Here is a 21,394-nt window from a genome sequence, read left to right as displayed (position 1 = left end):
GAGTATCCCATACTATTATATTGGCATTAAAAAGGAACAAACTATTGATACATGTTATAGCATGGATGAATCTTTAAAATATGCTAAGTGAAGGAAGTCATATAGAAAAGACACAGAGAATTATAAACACTATTTCATTATATTCTTCTGAAATGTCAAGAAAAGGCCAGCATTTAAAGAATGTAGATTATGGATTGCCTGCTGCAGTGCATGATTATCCATATTATTTCTGTAACCCTGGGCATAATCCTCGGTTGGAGTTTCCCAGCCAGCAGGATTTGATTAGTAGATCTCTAACTTAATGAGGGTCTTTGGGTTTCCATGTTGTTGAAAGCTGTAGAGAGGCAACTCCTCAAAACCCAGTTTGCTTTGCATACAGAGAGCAAGTGGAATGGAAAAAAGAAAATAGCACTGTGGTATATATACCCTTTCACAAACAAACGGCCCTTACTGTGATCGGACCAGCTTTTTGTCTTTTCCTGATGGACAGTTTGCTTGCATGATGTAGGCTTCTGTGTATAGAAAGTGGATTCTCAACTTCCCAAGAATGGCAGGTTTCTCTAGGGGTCTTTAGCCAGCACTGTGTTGGCAGCTCCCAGCATGTGCCATGGAGGTACTCAGGAGATTTCTGCCTTTGGAATATATTTGTAGACAATTGGGCTTATTAGGACAGGACTGCTTAAACAATGCGGGACAATTCCCTATTTATCTAGGCATTTGTGAAAAATGTCAATTTCCCTCTTTACTTAATTTTTAGTGTGTGAACTTGACCTATGCTTTCATCAGCACCTTCATGCTTATTTTATTTTATGCATTGCACCTTGTAAGATACCTGGGGAGTGACATAGTGTGACCCAAGGGGATATGTGTGCTTTATTGGCATGATTTCACCCTCACAGTATCGGTGGGTGTTTACTGCTGTCGCCGTGGCCTTTCCTGATGAATGGTCCGAGTGTCTCTGCTTCTGCAGGTGGGAGTGAGAGGATCAGAGAGCTCTGTCCACAGCCACGGCTCCCCATATAAATGGTGCATCCTGAGCACTTTTTTCCAGTTATTATCTGATGTGTGTATCCCTGGCTTTTGTTCTCTGTTCAATATAAGTACTCCCTTGAAGGAGTCAATGGGCTTCCTTGAATTTGAAGGAAGGTCTTAAAATATAATCCAAACTTACGAAGAAGTTCACAAAAGTTCACAATTCAGCCTTGCTTCAAGGGCAGTTTTCATTTCATCCATCCTTTCTTCTTACAGATGAGTCTATAGAAGCCCAGAGATGTCATGTGAGCTAGCCCAGTTCACACAGCAAAGGCCTGGTCTGTGTGACAAGGACTAAAACTTATGCTCCTTGGCCTGATTCAGCCGTCTTTTTCCTGGAAACACTGCTTCCTATTTGTAAAAATTACTGCGGGGCTTATTTTTATTAATTTCAGAGCTTTGGGGCATTCTAGCTCCTCAGAGACAGCTGCTTACTAGCATTCTTCCTCAAGCATATACTTCCAAGTGGTCTGTTTTATTTTTTTGTTTTTTTTTTACCAATTAGCTAGTTCAGTGCCCCTCAGTCTTGCAGATAGACTGTGTGTCCTTCGCAATAAAAGAAAATCGGGACTCACGCGCTTGTTTGTCATTGCTAACTGAAGAATTTAATTGAAGACTGATTTCTACATATAAGACCTTTAACCTGAGCTGTAAAGATCAGCTAGAAAATGAAGAATGCTTTGTGCTTCCAGGATCACAGCATCCATTATCGTCAACTTTCTCACACACGTTTCTAGAGTTCTCTCAACTAATGTTTTCTGAAGTTGGCATCCTGTATTAGCTGACGACACTTGACATTTTGAGTGAAAACACACCATGCTAGAGGTTTGGAAAGAGCTTTTGAAATTCTACAGCTGAAGTACAGGTTGTCTAGGATATCACGGGCTTCCAAGTCAACAAGCATTAAGGACAAAACAGACAGATGCTAACTTAGAATAATCAGTCATAAGGTTGTTCAGGTAGAAATTTTCCCTAGGTTTTAACCATACCCTATTTACTACAATGTGAGTCTGTTCGCAAGAGATTTGTCCCCCTTGGAAGCCATGCGGGTACTCAGTTCTTGCCAAGAGAAAGAAAGTTTAGCTTATTCTCATTTGCACAAAGCAATGGAAGAAGCAAATTTTTCCTCAGCTTGCAAACTATCCTCACATTTGGGACAAAGGAAAAAGGATGAATAACTATGTTGAGAAGAATTCAAGGATTCTCCTGTTGATTTGACAGGTGGCCCAAAGCGCAGGAAATGACAACCTTCATTGGATTTTCTAGTTTCTGCGAGGCTGCTGGGAAATGGGGTTCATTCCACAATTTTTGAGAGCCAATTAGATCTAAAACTATGATAGATTTGCTTGGGAGATACAAAAATGGAGAAGAACGAGGACCTGTCCTAAAGGAACTCACAGCTCCTGGAGCAGGTCGTGAAGTCCCTCAAGGGAGCTGGAGAGTATGTGCCTGTCATAGATTGAATTGTGTCCCCGAAATTCATATGTTGAAATCCTAACCTCCAGTATCTCAAAATGCAACTGCGTATTTGGCAATAGAGTCTTTAAAGAGGTGATTAGGTTAAAGTGAGGTCATCAGGGTGTCCTAATATTACAATAGGCCCTAATCCCATATGACTGGTGTCCTTATAAGGAGATTAGGACACAGATGCACACAGAGAAAAGATCATGTGAACACACAGAGAGAAGACAATCATATACAAGTCAAGGAGAGAGGCCTCCAAAGAAACGAACCCTGTCAACAACTTGATCTCAGACTTCCAGCCCTCAAACTTGTGAGAAAATAAATGTCTGTTGTTTAAGCCACCCCATCTGTGGTGCTTTTTTGTGGTGGCCCCCAAATGCCCCCAGATACACCACCCCAAATGACCAGTGTGCGATGGAAGTGCCCTAAGAGAGCCAGACGTTGCATTCTGAGTTAAGAAGAGAAGGTTATGTCCTTGTTTGAAATCAGGAAGGACTTTATAGAGAAAAAAGCATTCGAACTTGAAGGATAAATAGGATTTGAAATGAGAACATTTGGGGAGGGAGAATTCTAAGCAAAGGAAACCAGATAAGGGAAGTTTACACAAAATTCTGTAGGATATTTGGTTTGGGGTAACTGAGGGCAATTGACTTGAGCTGAAATGTGATTATTAAAGGGATAAACTGAAAAGAGGGGAGAGGAAGTTGATCTTGAAAAGGTAGATTAGACTAGGTCATGATTGGAGTTGGATTCTAGGATAAGGAACATGGAGCTTATAGAGCTGGAATGCAATGGGCATCCACAGGTTTATTTTCAATTATTTACCTAACTTAACAAATGTTTTGTAAATGCTTTGTGGCAGGCATTGTCTTTAATAATCTTGGGATATTTTAATAAGCAAAACAGACATTCACCTCTGCCCTCATGAAACAGAGACAGGCAATAGATCATAAACATACCAAATGACATATTTATTAAGCCAATTTAATATAGTATTTTAATCATTATTATAATATGCCTAGTAGACTTTATAGTGTGCTAGAGGATATTCTATAGAGACATGTATAGAGAAACTCTGGGGCAGAAGATGCTATGGGGAGGAAGAATACTCCAAACAGAGGGCTTACCTGCTACATAATGGAACAGGGGTGTGTGCGTGGGGTCACCCATCGATAAAATACATAGATGTTGATACTGTTATCAGAAAAATGATGGCAACAGTTTTGATATTAATACCCAAGCTGCATGAATTAGTACTTCTGAATGCTTTTAATGATCTCAACATTTTAACCTTCAGACAACCCCATGAGAGTGGGAGGGGCAGACAGCATCACTCCTTTTTGATAGATGGTGAAAGGGAGCCCCAAGATTTCATGTGGTTTGCCCAAGGTCAACATGCACCACCTGGGAGTCTCAATGCCCAGGGGAGAACAACACCTCTCTGTTGGGCTGTGGGGCGTCTTCTGCAGGGGACATAATGCAGCGCTCAGACAGAGAGTGGGAGGGCTAGTAAAAAATAGTCCTGTGACCTCAGGACCTCAGGAAATGCCACTCCACCCCATTCCATGTGCTGCAGGAACCTTCGTCTCCACTCCTGGCATACCGAGATTCTGATGTCTTGCTTCCTGTGTTGACAGGTAGGGAAGGGATGGATGTGATTCTCTGACCCTTGAGCCTCGGTGTTTTCCTGGGCTTGAGTCACTAAGACTGATTTAGATACCAAAGATGGTGAATCCCGTCCTTCTTGAGTAAGGAACCTGCTCGTACCTGAAACTCCTGCAGCACCTAAGGAGAAAAGAGGGCATCGGCGAGAATGTGTAACGACACGCACAGTCACCTGAAAAACACCACGTGACAACAGACACACACTCGTCTGGGGGAAATGCTCTGGTTTTGACCTTAGGAAAGCCACACCTACCTAGCCATCTTTGAAGCAGAGTTCTCCTAAAATTGGCAAAAAATATATGCTGTCTGCCTTGGTCTTTCAGAGAGTGGTCACCATAAGCTGTTTCTACAACTAAAATAAGTAAAATCTGAGTTAGATCCCTTGGACTTCAAGAGGAATCACATCACATACATGGTCTTTTCTTGTGGCACATCCCTGAAGCTCTACTGCCCACTTATCCTAATTTAATTATTGCTTATAAGGACTCCACCTAAAAGAAATGAAATAATTTTACTTCACTGTTTTCTGTAAGCCCTTTAGCCAAGTTGGCTAGTGATAAAGACAGACACACACAAAAATGCATTGTAAACTCACTAAGGACTTGGTGAGAAAGGATATTTTTTTTTTCTTTTCATGATCAGCTTTGCTATTGGAACCAAGTGAATTACTAAGTGTCTATCATGCGTTTCTCTTGTGTGGGATGTGTAGGAGAAACAGCAATTTCCTCCAACTTGCTTTTAAATCTTCACAAAGGCAGGCCCAAATCCCTTAGATCCGCTTCCGTCATCTGACTCACAGCAAGCTTGTGGGTTCCCCAAAGAACTGTGTCAAATCAGATTAGACCTTTAATTCTGTGTTGGAAGAGGGAGTCAGAATGCCTTGGGATCTGAGAGACCGTTCTTGCTCAATTCTGAAGACAGTGCCTGGGACCCTAACTCAAAGATGGGTTAGAGAAAGATGGCAAGCGGTTATTGTAGACGTGTCGGCTGCTTGGAGTGCTGTAGGGGGTGACTGGGTACTTGCATTTCACAAAATATGTTCAGAGGCGCCACCTCATTTGTGCTGTCACTGAGTTGCATCCAGAAGAATGGGCTTCCTGACCAGAGTGCCATGGCAGTGGAATGGCCCAGGGCCACACTGCTCCTTTGTATTAAAAGCGACATGCTCATTGTTCAGCTGCCACCAGCAGGCTGTTGACACTTGGTTGACAATTTACTGTCTCTCTACCTACCTATTCTCTCCCACTCGGCCTGCAAATTCTCGGGGTTACCTGTCCAACCGCCCACTCTTCTCCTTCAGCTGCTCTCAGCATGTCTGGGAGACTGTCCAAGAGAATGCAACTACGGGGTGATATCAGAGGGTGGAAAGGGGTTCTGGACTAACCTGGAAGACATGCGGGCTAAAAGAAGTTACTGCGTGCTCACCAGAACTCCTTGAGGCCTTCTGAAGGTATCTGAATGTGTCAAATGACAAGCTACGTGACAGAAACAAGAATACACGGAGGGCTTCTCCAGTGAGCAGGCCAGGGCTGCCTGATTGAGCAAATAAAAATAAATGATATCCAATTAATCCTGAGTTTCAGAGAAGCAACAATATTTTTTTTTCTTTTGTGTAAGTATATCCCATGCAATATTTGGGACTTTTTTCCCCCCTAGTATGTCCCATGTAACATGTAGAACATACTTATATTTTTGAAAACATTTGCTGTTTGTTTGGAATTCAATTTAACTGGGCATCCTGTATTTCATTTGGGATCCAGACCCTGAACTAAAAAAATATATCAGTGCAATCAAAAACGTTTTAAAATCCTTGTCTGAGATCTGTAACCAATGGATAGGACGAAGTTAAAAAAAATGCATGATTTATTTCAAAAGACATTCCAAGTTTTTAGCAGTTCTTTAAGATGCTTTCTACTGCCTCTCCTCAGAAATACTGAACTCCTTGTAAGTTCTCCAGTCGTTGCTTCTATTTATGCTCTTCTACTCCATTTCACAGACGGCTTACGCTGCCCAGTCTCCTTGCCCTGGTCAGCATGGCTAATGGAGGAGCCCGTGAGCCAGCTTGGATGCCACTTCTTCATTTCCTGTGAGCTCAGCCAGTTCCCTTGGAGGTCACCCGGCCACCAGCGATGACCGCTCATGTATCAAGGAGGATGAGAGAGGGTAGGGGCTGTGGCAAATGGTAGCGCCCACGCCCTGTATAAGCATCTTCAAATTCAGCTTCGTGTATTTTTATATGCAATGTCCAGGCTGGACCTCTAGTTCTCAGGCTTTTGATCTCTACCTAGGCATCCTTGTCCTTTCCTTTGTGTCTCCAAGCAATTTTCCTGTTAATTTTTATTTGAGCACTTACCAGCCTCGATCCTCATTTTTAACTAGTCTGTTCCTTCCCATTTTTACTGTAAAGTGCCGGGACAGGGACCCTGCCTAAGTCATCCTTGTATCCTGGGAGTGAGGGACGTGCTTGCCTCTTACCTAAAGTGGGCTCTGTGGATTTTTGCGGAATGGCTGATGGCTGGATGTGCACATCAAAGAATAAACCCCAGACTCTACTTTGCCTGGTGTCCATTCATTCAACCCTAGGGTGTTTTAATTCTGGGGTTGAGGGTGGTATTAAAGAACCAGATATTCTCTCCATATATGATCTCCATATATGCCCCTGTGTGGACAGTGCACAGAGGCATCCTTACTCAAGAGAACACTGAGAGAGAGAAGAATTTCCCCAGCTATAATGTTTCCTTCTCTTGGGGATGAAGGACTGTGTGAGAATGGTAATGATTGCCCAAATTCTGGCACCCCCCTCCTCCATACGCACACCTGAGGCAGGTTGTACGCTCAGCCTGAGGTGGTGTCAGGCTATCAGTGAAAAAGCCGCAGATACTTACTTATACTTTGCATTAACTGCTGCTGTTGAGGCTGCTCCGTCTTGCTCCTCTTCATATAAAACAGTAGAAAAAATGGTCTTTATCTTATTGTGTCTAACATGGATTTTGTTTTCTTTCTCTGCAACTTTAGTAAACGGTTGGAATCACTATCTGTAAGAGTGTGAATGTGTTTAAGTAGTTCTCATTTAAATGCATGGAAACGCTTCACATCCAACTGGGCAATCCTCCCCGACTTCTCCTGTTTCATTTCTACTTCCCCTCTTCACAGGGGCAACTTTGACCACCTTTTGCTGCTAATTAGAATCAAGGCAAGGTTCAATCCTCATTTGGGCTACTTGGATTTCATGGGGAAATTTTTTGATCTGGGGCCACAGGGTGAATTCAGAATCCTGGTCAGTCTTCTTGGAAACGCATCAGAGGGGGAGCATGTTTAACTCTGCTGCAAAGTGGTGCTGCTGCAAAGTGGCTGAAAAGTGAACTAGTATTCAAGGTGCTGGCAGTGGTGGAGGAGACCAGGCATACGGGCCAGAATGGCATGCATTCTGCACCCAGCTGGCTTGGCACCTTGTGCTCCCCATCTGGCCGGGCAGAAAATGTGCCTGCCTGCCTCAGCCTCATTACCCTCCAGGCTGGGTGGGCCTGGGAATGTCCTCGGGCTTGGCTCCCAATCCCTTATGTTGTGTCTCAACTTCAGTTAGGAGCTTATTCTTAAATTTGGTGGCTTTGAATCTTCCTATGTTCCTTACTCTAGGAGGGCCTACACTGTTCACTCATTCATTCACATGATAATTGATTCCAACAACTGTTTATTTAGAATCTCCCATGATAGATCTAGAGGACACCTCAACAAATGACACACTGTTGACACTGTCAGAAAGCTCACATTTAGCAGGAAGACATGACCAGCCAATACAGGAGCCCACAAAAAGTTACTCCTCAAGGTGGGAAGTCAGTGCGGTAGAGAAGTGTAAATCCGAGGGAGTAATAGAAAAAAGGAGAGAGAGCTGTCTGGATTTTTTCTTAACATCGACAAATGTGTGACCTTAGCAGAGTCACTTACCCATCTTAGGCCTTTGTTACCACAGCTATAACATGGGGCTAATAATGATGCTGCCTTGTTGGTTTCCTGTGAAATTTAACTAGTAAATGTATGTCAAAAAATTAGAGTCAAGCCTGGCTTTGGGCGTGTTGGCTACACCTGATTCCCTTTGTCCTAATCACCCCCATTTACTTGACGACTCTGGCTGCGGAGTCCCAGCCCCACTTCCCACGTGATCCCAGCATTTCCAGAAATGACTGGTTCTTTCTTGAAATGAAATTCATTTTAGATGCGTAGAGAGGAAGAACTTATTTCTAAGACACTACTCCACACCAGTAGAAGGGGAAGACAGGATTTAACTTTGAAGATTCCCTTTCACAGATAACTTGGGAAGTAAGGGGAGATATCTAAAATTTCCTATTAAGTTTTTTTTTCTTTTTTAGCATATGACATTATACTAAACCATTTAAAACTGCTGCTAATTATTGTTGACCAATAAGCCCAGTCATTTTGTATGGTTAAACTTATTAAACAAGCAGATATTAGGCTGGATTTCCCATTTTTTTATCCAATTGAACTTACTGTATCAACCTGACTTTTTTCTTTCCTCATTTTTAATAAATAAGTGGTCACTGACCCTTCTCTGTGCTTCTCAGAGCCATAGCTCACGAGTAAAATTGGGACCAGCTATTTTTGTGAAATCACTTAAATATTCTGTTTCCATGATGTGTTTTTCTCAATACAGTTATTTTCATCTTAAAGCAACACTTAACCTTATCAGTCAGCCATTAATTTCTTTCCAAGCCCAGGTTAGACGACCTGAAATAAAATATGACTGATATCACTGACCATATGAAGAAGTGTTAGTATAATTTTCTTTCTATCTATACATACAGAATTTGTGTACACAAATAGCACACACACACGTATCAACAGATAGATACATGATAGTTTTATTAGAGTATCTTTAACTTCCATTCTCAACCTTATTATCTTAATATTTAATTCTTCCTTTATTTCTCTTAATCTTTTAAAATCCTTTATAATAAAGTTATGTTAGTGCAGATCAATGATTTAAGGGATCTGACCAGAAAAGTTTCAAGTGTTTTTTTTTTTAACGCTTAAATACATCTAGAAAGAATTAGTATTTCTTTGCTCGACAACAGTTCTTTTTTTTTTAAATTTTGTCTCTGTTTACATGACTATAGGAGAGGCAGAAAAGTCTGGAAACTTCTACACCAGCTAAGCTGTCTCTAGGCCTTAGTCTCTCTGGCTCTGGGTCTCTCTGAATCTCCTTCTCTTTGTCATTGTTTCTTTGGCTTCTCTGCTCTCCTCCAAATTCCTGACCACAAAACCCCAAAGGTTAGAGACCTGTGGATGGGCAGTTCATGCGTGCGCATCTCTGAGTCAGAGGGGCAGGAAGTGTGACCAAACAATTATCAACCATGTGTTCTCCATCTCAGGGGTTAGATGGGTTACCTGCCAGCCCCTAATTAGCGGGTGTGAAACATCTTCATTACCTCAGGCTACTGAGCAGAAGTTAAGACTTTATTTTAACTAGTGATTGATGGCGACAAGAGGGTCCTGAGGAACAGCATAGCTTGGGGAGACAGCTATAGTGGAATGTTCCTCTGAAGGTCACACAAGTATTTCTGTATCTGGAAACAGTGTTATGGCACAAGAACAGGCCAGATCTGAGACTAAAAATGCCACAGAACCATTTACTGATTCAACTAAGGCCACACCTTTAAAACCAAATAATTTTAAAAAAAGGTAATCTTATTTAAATTAGGGAACGATGAGACTTTATTTTCTTTAGGGAGAAATTTTTCTCCTGCTGGGCATTTTATATCTTCATTAAAAAGAAATTACAGAAATGCTTAAGAAAACTATCATTATATATTTAAAATAAGTAGTTGATTTAAAAAACACCAACAACAAAAACCTCATTCAGCAAGTATTTACTGCGCTCTTACTGTGGGCGATGCGGCAGGCCAGGCTTTGAAAAGGCGTTTCTCTGCCGGCTGGTGTCATCACCAGAATTCTTTTGGTTATGGTTTGGTTGGTTTACATTTGCGCATCGCTCTCTCATTTTCAACCATAAATGTGCTCTTAAAAATTATGTGTGAACTGAATCTTTATGAATTGCATCTGTTTAGAGTGATAATTAGTCATCTCCCCTATGTGTTTTGTGGGTCTCTGGATTATCATTTATCGAGTTAGGGATCTATATACACTGAATAGTTAAATTTCTCTCTTGAATCAGATTTCTCAACCCTGGCACTACTGATATTTTGGGCTGAATAACTTTTTTTTTTATTGTGAGAGGGCTTTCCTGTGCACTTCAGGAAGCTTAGTGGCAGTCCTGGCCTCTACCATCTAGATGCCAGTAGCGACCTCCTGCCCCAGGTGTGATAACTAAAAATGTCTCCAAACACTGCCAAATTTTCTCTGGAGGGCAAAATCAGCCCCAGATGGGAACCACAACTATAGAATAAGGTCTATACATTTAAAAAATGAGAGTAAGTAGGGGAAATATTCTTTGAACTTGTTGATTAGGAAAAAAGAACTCTCAGATACCAACATAGATCTTTATAAGTATGTATACATATTTCCTCAGTAACCAAGTACACTGATCATGAAAGCAACCTTTTTTATGATTAGACAGTCTCACCCTTCATTTTCAAAGATTTTTTTAGTACTTGTTCTAACAAATTACAGCAATCGGTGTGGAATATGTGATTGTCCAATAAAAATAAAATGTCTCTACATATGTCATCAGTTTTATCACTCACATAGTCCCAGCCAAAATCTAAGACATAATTAGTGTTTTAGATCCTTACCCTGCAGCTTTCCGAGCTGCTTGGAAAGTGGATTTGTGCTGGAAGGATTGCTGGTGGCAAGGGTACCCTGGCTGGTTCTGTTCCCTCCCACGTCTTCTAGCATTTGACCTTTCACAACCAGAGCTTCCTAGTCCCTGACTCCTATGAAAATGAAATTCCTTCCTAGGATTTATTGGAAATCATTTAATGAGTCAGGAAATTCATCTAAAAATACTTTTATGACTATAAAGAATTTAGAAGAAGATATCTGTTGTAGCTTACCAAAACCCAATAATTACCTGCATTTGAAGTTGTCTCTAATTATTGGAGAACTACCCACAGAGGTTTCTCTGAAACTAATACTCCATTATTCCAAGACACCGAGTAATGGAAGTTTTAGTATGTTTGCTGTAGTCAGTTAACAGTGAAGGTTAACTCAGTAGTACCTCACTTGATGGAACTAATGGCAGAAGACCAGCTAATAAAACTGACACATTCCAATTGTTTGATATAAGAGGTTGTTGGGAGTGTGACTTTTTTTTTAAGGCCATTTAATTACATACCCTGATGTCTTCACTCAGCCATTCTCTAAAATATATTTTCCCAATTTCAGCATATACTCCTTCTCTACTCTCAATTAGCTATTGCACTGGGCCTTTGCTTCCAAGCCCCATAAGTAATAGTAACTTAATTTTCCAAGCCATAAATCAGGCAGACTTATGCTCCATAGCACATGTTCCATTTGTTTTTAATCAGGGGCAGCCTGGTCCTCAGAGGTCGGAAGCTTTAATTCAGAGGTCTCCTATGCTTTTTGGAGGGAGAAATCTTTTGGCTTTCCACAATTCCCTTTGTGAATGTGTAAGGATCCTTTTGGCAGAGGTTGGAATATATAGAGTATCTCGTGTAGAATCCTTTAATTCGCTGACCCACATGCATTCCTTGCTACCTTGGCTCTGTGATTAAAAGAAACATATCCCAACATTCCTATACTTACATATTCTCCTGGTTTTGAATGTGGTAACTTTCAAAAGAAATGTAGTTGTAAGGAAGAGGGACACAGGGAAGGGATTCAAGAGATGTTGGATTTCTAGAAATCGTTTCGGTGAAATAGTTCTAGTAAGTAGTAATACTACTGGGATAGTTTAGATTTGATATTGTCTTGAGAACTAAGAAAGAGCCACGTAAGATATCTTAAAGTGTATAATGACTCGGAGTTTCCAGCACACCATCTTTTTACTGAAAAGAATATTAGAGATGCTATAATCTTTTCATTTTATATGAGGGGGAAGAGAAAGTTTATGCCTATAGTTTTAAACCCAGACAATAGTTGCAAGCCTGTGATCATATGGTTAGAATCAGAACTCAGTTATTCTATGTCATTTGACACTGGATCTAAAATAAAATCTAATAAATATGTAATAATTCAGATGACTTATCCATCTAGCATAAAACATCCAAATACTTTGAAGTTTCTTAATTACCAACTTCTATTTCTTCTAGATAGATTGTATTAAAATTTTAGAGCCTCAAAACTCAAGAGAAAAATCCTAACAAGCTATCAAAGTAGGAAAAAAATTACCTACACTAGATGGAGAAACATATTGATACGAGAGTTTTCATTAACATAGGATGTAAGAATACAGTGAGCATTTTAAATGCTGGAGGAAATTTCTCTTATAATTCCATACCTACTGCTATTACTCAAGAATGCATTTGAAGGGAAGATAGTTTTATACATATGAGTAATAAGACAGTTAAACTCCTGTAAGCATTCTGAAATAATTACAAGAAGTTATATGCCAGAAATAAGAAAGATGAATCCAATCCAAAGAGGAACTAACAAGATAGTAAAACCAAAGGTGAGCAAGGATATTAGGAAAACTTAATGCTAAGTTGAAAACATTCATTATTAAAAAAAGAACTACCTGGTATTCAATTTCCAGAACATATCAGAGGTATTTAAAGGGGGTGGAATGGGAGGATAGAAGGGTAGAAAGAAAGAAACTCATTCAGTGTGTCCAGTTTTAGTGAGGGTATGTAGAAGTAGCTATGTTTGTAAACCAATTTGCAGGGCAACTCTGCAGAATTTACTAATATGTAAATGCGTTTCCTATGACTTTGCAGTTATTCTTTTCAGTTGTCACCCTTAAGAAAAACATATATATATGTACAAAGAGCATATCTGCTCAAGAATTTCATAACAGAAATTTGTCTTAATAGTTAAAAAAAAAAAAATAGAATCCACCTAAACATCTTTCAGCCAGAGTTGGGTAGCTAGAAATCTGGGCTATATCTGGTCTATGAAGTCCAGAGTAGTAATTAGAGAAGAAAAAAATGAACAAGCACAGGCAAGCCTGAATCAAAAAAAACTTCAGGGCACCTTTTTCAGTAGAAAATGCAAGTTGCATGTATATATTCAAAGAAAATATAAAGTGTTGGATTTTATGTGTATTTGTACACTAGGCTTTACATAAATTGTGTTATTCTACAGAAATATATGTGGATTAGCTGCTTTTTCACATTATCCTTGCCAAACATGCTCTCCATTAGTATCTCAGAATGAGTCATTCCACTTATTCATTTTTTTCAGCAGATATTAATCAAATAGTCATTGAACACCTTTTATATGCTTTATCTTATACTAGGACCTAAAAATGTTGTCTATGCTCTCCTTGAATTTATTTTATATTATAGGAGCCAAACTATTGATTTGGGATGTCAGTCAATTACAACAGGATGCAGTATTATGAAGGAAATAAGCATCGAAAGACAGATAAATTAAAGACAGATATATCACAAGGTTTTTACCAGAATCCAAGTGGGAGGTAGTGAGAGGGTCATGGAATTGGAGGAGAGGAAACTGATAGACATTTCAGAATTGCCATGATGGACTTGAAGGAATGTTGCCATCTGATTGGGGAGGGGGAGCAGTTTTCAAGTTATGTATCAGTTTTGTTTCCTGAGTCTACCCAATCATTTTTCTTTTGGTCCAGTTTCCCTGAAGACTGTGGTACCCAATAGATTAAAGAAATAACAGGTAATGGGTAGCTCAGAAGCCCCTTTGTGGTGACTAATGGCTTCATAGACTTCGCCTGGAAGATGCAGTTGTAGACATTAGTGCAGAGGAGGATAACTGGCACTACGGGTAGATGGATTTAGTTCCCAGGTGACTCCCTTCCAGATGTGCCGGGGAGCCCGGTGGTCTCTAATCCCAGCTCTCTGGCATCTCGGGAATACACTCCCACAAACTGATGCCTTCAGCCGCAGGATGCAGACTCCCGTAATTGGTTACATTTGACATCCAAGGTCTCACTGCAAGTTGGCAGAGGTTGGTCACACACAGAGAAAGACACATCTGTGGCCATGACCCTCTCCAAAGCCAGGGTTTCAAAGCAGGTGGTGGCGACTGAGGGTGGAGGGACCGGGTGAGAACCCTGGTGTCGCCAGGATGGACGGAGCCCGGAAAGGGGCTGAGGTTTGGTTTCCATTAACACCCCCAGCTTTGGCTACCTTGTCTACTCTGCTAAACCTCAGGAGGGTGAGTTATAAGGCTGGAAAGGTGGCAGGAAAAGACCTGTGGGGACACCGCTTCCCGTTCCTCGTCGGCTGCTTGGACTCCTGATGTTTATGTTCTGAGTCTACTTTGCACAGTTCCAGTTTCTGGTCGAGGGAGTGCCAGAATGAGAGGAAACACATAAAAAAGCTATCTTTTATTAATGCATGGAAAATCAACTAAACTTCTTACAAGCTCTTAATAAAGTTAAAAAGAAAAAAGTTATAAAAGAAAGGCCAGTTATTGGTGGTGTGTGTTTTGGTTTTTTATTCACATAACCTCCCTCCCCTCTGGCTGTCATCCTTTGTGGGGGAAGAGTGGCCCCTCTTACATGGAAGGCAGACCTGTATGTGTGAGTCTGGGTTTATTTACCACTGAGTGGATTTTAAGTAGAATATGTAAGTGAAAGTGTGTGTGTATGTGTGTGTGTGTGTGTGATAGAGAGAACATAAGAGTCTAAGTGCCTGTGAGGGTGATATTAGGTAGCCATCAAAATACCCTATTAGAAATAAAACATAAATGGACCCGACTGCTGACAGTTCTGCCTCCCAGGGGGGCTCAGATCACTTGTACAGGGGGATGGCATTGCAGAGTTTTATTTGCTTACAAAGGCTGCTGGGGAACATTGGTAGGCCTAAGAATTTGATCATGGGAAAAAGTAGAACCATTTCTGTCTCCTGGAGCAAACTTAATTGAGTTTGGGAAGAGGCGAAGGTAGACCAGAAGCCTTTGAAGCAGGGGTTGGAGGGCTGCACTATTTTGCATAAGAAACACAACAGCAGGAGAATTAAAGGCTGGCCGAGAGCAAAGGAAGGAAGTGCAAAACAGGGCAGTGGGCTGAGGCCCAAAGAGAAGCCAGTGAGAAATTTCTGGATATGGGACCAGCCAGTGGAATTTTAAGCAGGGATGGACTCCGCTGGTTCCTGGGATACTTGGTGATGAAACAACCTCGTTTCGCTGTTTAGCTTCAAACTTCCTTTTGTGTTGATTCTACTGAGCTAGTTTAGGATGGTGGTATTTGGGGCAAGTCAAGGCAAAGAGCATGTGTTTTCGAGGTTTGTATTTGCAGGGACAGGAGAACCCTCACGTGAGGCACAAATGAAATAGAGGATTCGGTTGGGCAGGAGCAAGAACCTGGGGGAACAAGTGACTCCGAGAAGTGGAAGTTCCTTTACAAAACCCCCCTCTTTGGGAGAGAGGTCCTTGCCTCTCTCATAAGACAGAGGATCACGGCAGGTTATGCAGATACCCATTGAAGAGGTGTGCTCACGAAGCTGAAGAAGGTTGGGAGAGCTTGGAGCGTGAGACGCACGTCACACACACACACCACACACACACACTCACAGCCACTCTCACGGCCTGGTGTGCCCACGTGGCTTCCTACTTGCTGCTGCTGTGGAAGCTTGTCAAATATCTTAATTCCTGCTGGTCCTCAACTGGAAAGGCTGGTTCATACAGAGCTGCAGATCGGAGAGGCAGCTCAGTGGAATGTGGCAGGCTGTCCCCCTGTGACTTCAATTCAGGCTCCCATTTGCCCTGAATTTTCCCTCCCATTTGTTCTCTCCGTGCCTCATTCAGGTGAACCCCCACGGCAGTTTTCCCCACTTTCGAATTCATTGTCTTGATGGTGTGCCTCAGTGTCCCCACAATAAATTTCAACAGAACATCCCTCAAATACTTACCAAACATGGTAAAATTCATCTGTCTTTGGTGTTTGACCCACAAGAGGCAAGAGTTTAAATTGTCTATCTAAATTTCCTTATGTAACTTTCTCTAATAATAGCAAAAAAAAAAAGGGAATGAGAAGTAGGTAAAGATAAATTGCTCTCAGGTCCCCCTGCCTGCAGCTTTGCACATCCCTGGATCTTACAGATGGGTGAAGTCTTGTTGCTGCTGTATTGATTCGGAATCAGGCGGAACCACACTTACCTTTGTCTTCACTCGGTCCTGCTGTCAACCACATTGTTCTCTCACCTCTTTCTAGAAAGTCCTCGTATTTCTACAAACTTGGAAATGGGAAAGTGAAGAGAAAACAGCAAAATGTTTATCGTGACCCATTAAGAGATGGGGGTGAGCTGAGGTTTCCCACTATGTCCTGAATGGATGAAAGGACCCCAAACATATGGAAAATATGGAGAATGGGGTTTAAGCCATAAAAATAAAAATAAAATAAATTGGGAATGCCAGTCTCTGGTAATGATTTGTTTTCACAGTAACTGAGAACTCCCTTAAACCTGTGATTAATCACACGTTTATGGTGAGGGTGAGCGGGGAGAATTAGGGGTCTGGGTTATCGGTGCAGCTGCTTCTCATTGCTGAGATCTGAATTCAAATCTCCACCAGTGTCACAAATGAAAACGTCATTTTGAAAGTTAATTAGCTCCATGCAATAAATACTGACTACTTGATTGATGTACCTAAAAAAATCAGTACTCAGAAAAAAAAATATATATATATATATATATGTATATATGGCCCGTTAGGAGAGTCAAGCCAGTCAGTCAGACATTACTTAAAACAATTTGCTTTTTCTTCATAGTCTAACCACCTGCAAGTAAATAGAATTTATTAAAAGAAGGTGGAGTTTCTGGTAATCAGAGCATGTCAAAGAATGATTGTATTAAGAACCGTAGAATTTTAGAGCTAGAAAAAAAATCTTTAAAAGCCATTTAATTTAATCCTCAGTGGTTTTTTTTTTTTTTTTTTCAATAGAAGAAATAGAAATTTGGGGGGCTAAATGACCTGCTGAGGTCAGGCAGTTAGCTCCGGGGCCCCACGGCTGGATCCAGCAGCTTGGCCGATACACCTGCTCTCTGAATCATCCCCTTGGACGCTGAGCTTGGCCCTCCCCTCAGGGTGCTGCCACTCAGCCTGCCCCATGGCTCGTCCTCACGGCCTCGTCTTTGCTGTGTTCTGTGCTTCCAAAGGTTCTGTCTTCTACTAAGAAAACTCGAAACTTAACTTTCTCTACGTTTTTTCACATGGAAATGCTTCTGTCAGGGCCACCCTGCCTGTTCCCATGGGTAGGAGACAGTCAGCAACACACACACAACCGTGATGTCTTTACACTCGATGTTGTAAAATTGGATTCGGTGTAAACTTGACCCAAACTAGAGAAGTGTGAGGTGTTAGTTTTAGTAAGGCTATTCCGCCTAAATCGCTATTCTGTCGAGAGCCCTGTCTGAACCAGGAAGATACAAGTAAGTCATAGAGAAGTCCTAGGTCATGGTATTTACATGTTTACTACTGAAGCTGCCCCCGATCTTGACATAATGCCTTTTACGTGGCATTCCTTTTGGTGGCAACAAGATTACTGAACCTGTAGAAGGCTCAGGGAGAAAAGAGGAGCTCTATGGAGGGAGCACATGTCCCATCATGGAGAGAATGCTGGGAGAAATACGGAAAACACCACGCTGGGGAGATTTGAATGCAAATGAGGATGGTGTCATTGGAAACTAGAGGAAAGGCCGTCCTTGGTCCAATGTGGCAAAGAACTTAGGTGCATTGTGTGCTAGTGTTTTATGGAAGGTAGAAACAGCGAGTGATGAATGTGGATATTTAGCTTAAGAGATTTCTGAGATGTGTGGAAGGTATGGTTGGTTTCTCCTCAGCCCTTCTGTTCAAAGGCGAGAGGATGGAGTTAAATGGAAGGTATCCTTTAGCTGAAAGGAAATGTGACTGGAAGTTTTGGCAAATGCTTGGCCAATCCATATTGCAAATAATGAGAAAGCATCTTCTGAAACACTGAGTCACCTTTCTGGAGACGGTAGGGTAGAATCCTTTCCTCGATCTTGCTGGTTGTTGGGAGAATTCAGTCCCTTGCAGATGGAAGGCAAAGGTCCGTGTTTTCTTACTGGTTGTCAACTAAAGACCCTTCTTGGCCTCTGCAGGCCACCTCATCCAGCGCTCTCTGCCTTCCCCATTTTCACCTCCAGCAATGGTGGGTAGAGTCTCTTTCATGCTTGGAATATTTCTTGCCTTTTTGTCCATTATTCCATCTCTCTGACTGACTATTCTGCTTTCTGCTTCTACTTTTGAGGACTTGTGTGATTAGAGTGGGTCTCCCCAAATAATGCAGAATAATCTCCCTATTTTAAGGTCCATAAGTTTAATTTTATATGCTAAATTCTTTTTCTCACATAATGTAACAGATTCCCAGGTTCCAGATATTAGGCTAAAGGCACTTTTGGGGCACTATTATTCTGCCTACCACAAAGATGAATAGCCCTGAACATTTTACTTCTGGGTTTGCTAATGATTTAGAAAGCATTTAATATTGTACATAGTTCTGCTCAATTATATACCACTAGTAAATGTACACATAATTCAATCCAGAAAAGACTTATGGTCACAGGAAATAAAACAGATTTTAAAATTTCAAATCAAATGTTTTCTGTAGACAAGCGTCAATAAATGATCAGTGGAACTGTTGAAGTATGAAATATATTTATTAAGATGAAAACATATGAAGGAAGGGGAATGAAAACATAAATTCAGAGAAAAATAAAACCAAGTGTTGGTTTGGGATAGGTATCACTCTTCAGGTTAAGTAACTATCCATCCATTTCTAAATTACAAAAAGTAATTCTTTTCATCAGTATGTAATAATGAATTTTATCAAATGTCTTTTAGGTATCTACCTTTTAGGTTGTTCTTTATTTCGTCTATGGATTTGAACACATTAACAAATAACCTAATCTGAAACCATCTTTATGTTTTTGGAATAAAACCTTACTGCTACAGACACATTTTAAATCAGTTAGACTCATGCTCAGCTGTATGTATTTTTATAGCTTAAGTATTCATTTAGGTCATGATTCTATGCCCCTATTGAAAGTCTTAGAAGGAAAGTATTAACTTTCCATAAGGGCAAACCTTTACTATTGTCATTTTAAATTCACTCCCCATTTACAAAAACATTCCCAGCCCTCCTCTCACAGCCCAATTTATTTCCCTATAAGCCCAATATTATTATGGTACCCCTTTGATTTCTCAAATTCCGTATTTGTATTAAAGTCAATTCTTTCAATGATAATTTTTTAACTTATTTTTTAAGGTGGTTTCAGATTCTATGAATACTTACTGAGAGTTAATTATCTTCCAGGTTCTGTAATAGACATTTTCACTCATAATGTCTGATTTACTGGACCTTAAATTTCTGGGTGAAGTGTTTGCTTTAAACTGGAAAGAAGTTTTCCCTTCTAGAGAAAAATCACCTCCCCCAGTTTCTGTTGGAAACCGGACATGACAAAGAGGTGTGTTTTTATATCTTGAGGTGTAGTTACCAAAAGTACTTCTTTGAAAAATGCACTAAGTAGTTTCAAGGGCAGTCATGACAATTGGACACCCCAGATGTTTATATCTTAAAAGAAGTAAGGCTATGTTTAAAAGAAACTAGGCTGATGAATCAAATGGAAATTCAAAGTAAACTCATAGTACTGAAATTGTGTATTTCTACACTCTACATGCTTTCAAATATCAGGCAAGCTGTCTATATCACTTGTCTCCCCTATTCAAATTCCTCATCAAAACACATTTCTGGAGTCATTTCTTTCTACTCAGTTTATTCCCATAGTGTTAAGTAGCCTTAGGGCCATTAGCTTCGACATTATTCTGCCTGATCTTAAATACATCTCACATCTCTTGCGTCCTCTCCATCCCCAGCGCCACTGCATTAGTTCAGGCAGGCCTGCATCATTTCTTCCTTGGATTATTGTAATTGCTTCTATTCTGCCTTAACTGCCTGAAGTCTTGTCCCTTTCCCCGTACCCCTTACGATTTATTTCCTTCATTGCCTGAGTAATCTTTCTTGAATGCATGCCTGAGCATGTCATTCCCTGCTGAAAATCCTCCAATTACACTCAACTGCATTCATAGTACAATCAGAACTCTATAGCAACAGCCACTTTAGATCTTTGCTGGAATAAGGTGGGGGTGTAAATACAAACAGGGGTGCATGCTTGTGTGAATTCTTTAGCAGGGCCCACGGTGGCCTGGCCTCTGCCTCTCTGGCCTGTACCCCTCTCTCTCCTATTCCTTCCTCACTCCTGGCTCCCTGATTTCCCTGAGAATCCAACACTGCTGCTCCCTCTGCATGGAATTCACCCCCTGGATCTGCGAAACTTCTCATCTTTGAAGCCTGACCTCAGATGTAACCGGCATGGGGAGCTTTACTTAGGTGGTGGGGACAGACCTTCCTGTAGATGCGTCTGGCGTTCTAAGCATTTCTCTGTCAATCACATCTCCCATCCTGTTCTCCTTGGCTTACCTGTTGATCACAGGACTGAACTGATTGAGTAGGAATTAGCATAGTATTTGGCATTTGGAAGGCATCCCAGTCAAGCGTGGAGTTTGCCTTATTTGTCTTGAAATGCCTCATTATTTTTTCCACTCTGAGGCTCTTCTATGATAAATCATTGGTTATCATAGGCTCCTGGATGAGACCAGGGCGACCGGTCTGGCCCACGCAGACTCACAGGACAGGGACACATTCTCTAACATTTAAGTTGGTGACCAAGCCCTAAAGCTACCGACTTTATCATTCCCAAAGGGACTTTTCACGGACTTTACTCAGTCATTTCTTGAAAGTGGTTGGGGTAGAATCATCTAGGGCTTTTGTTCCTTCAGAAGTATTGACCTTGGGACATTTCCTTAGGTCAGGTAATTTACATAACTGTGAAATAGGTAAAATAGGTCTTGGGCTTATATCCTCATATAGTTTTCTTAATGTGCTTCTCCTCCCAAGATTCTCAGTGTCCTGACCTACCTGTTTTCCTAGTCCCATGTGGTTTCCTTCCATTGAATTGGTGCATGGGATTTATATTTTCACCTTCTAATATAGAAATCTCTAGGATCTTTGTTCCCTTGGAAATAACTTAGAATAGGAAAATTCACAGTAAGTGGTTGATGAAATTTGTCATGATGCGATTTGGGA

Source organism: Manis javanica, chromosome 4 (assembly GCF_040802235.1).
Source record: "Manis javanica isolate MJ-LG chromosome 4, MJ_LKY, whole genome shotgun sequence".
NCBI lineage: Eukaryota > Metazoa > Chordata > Mammalia > Pholidota > Manidae > Manis > Manis javanica.
The sequence above is the reverse complement of the archived record's forward strand: the minus strand, read 5'-3'. Positions refer to the sequence as shown.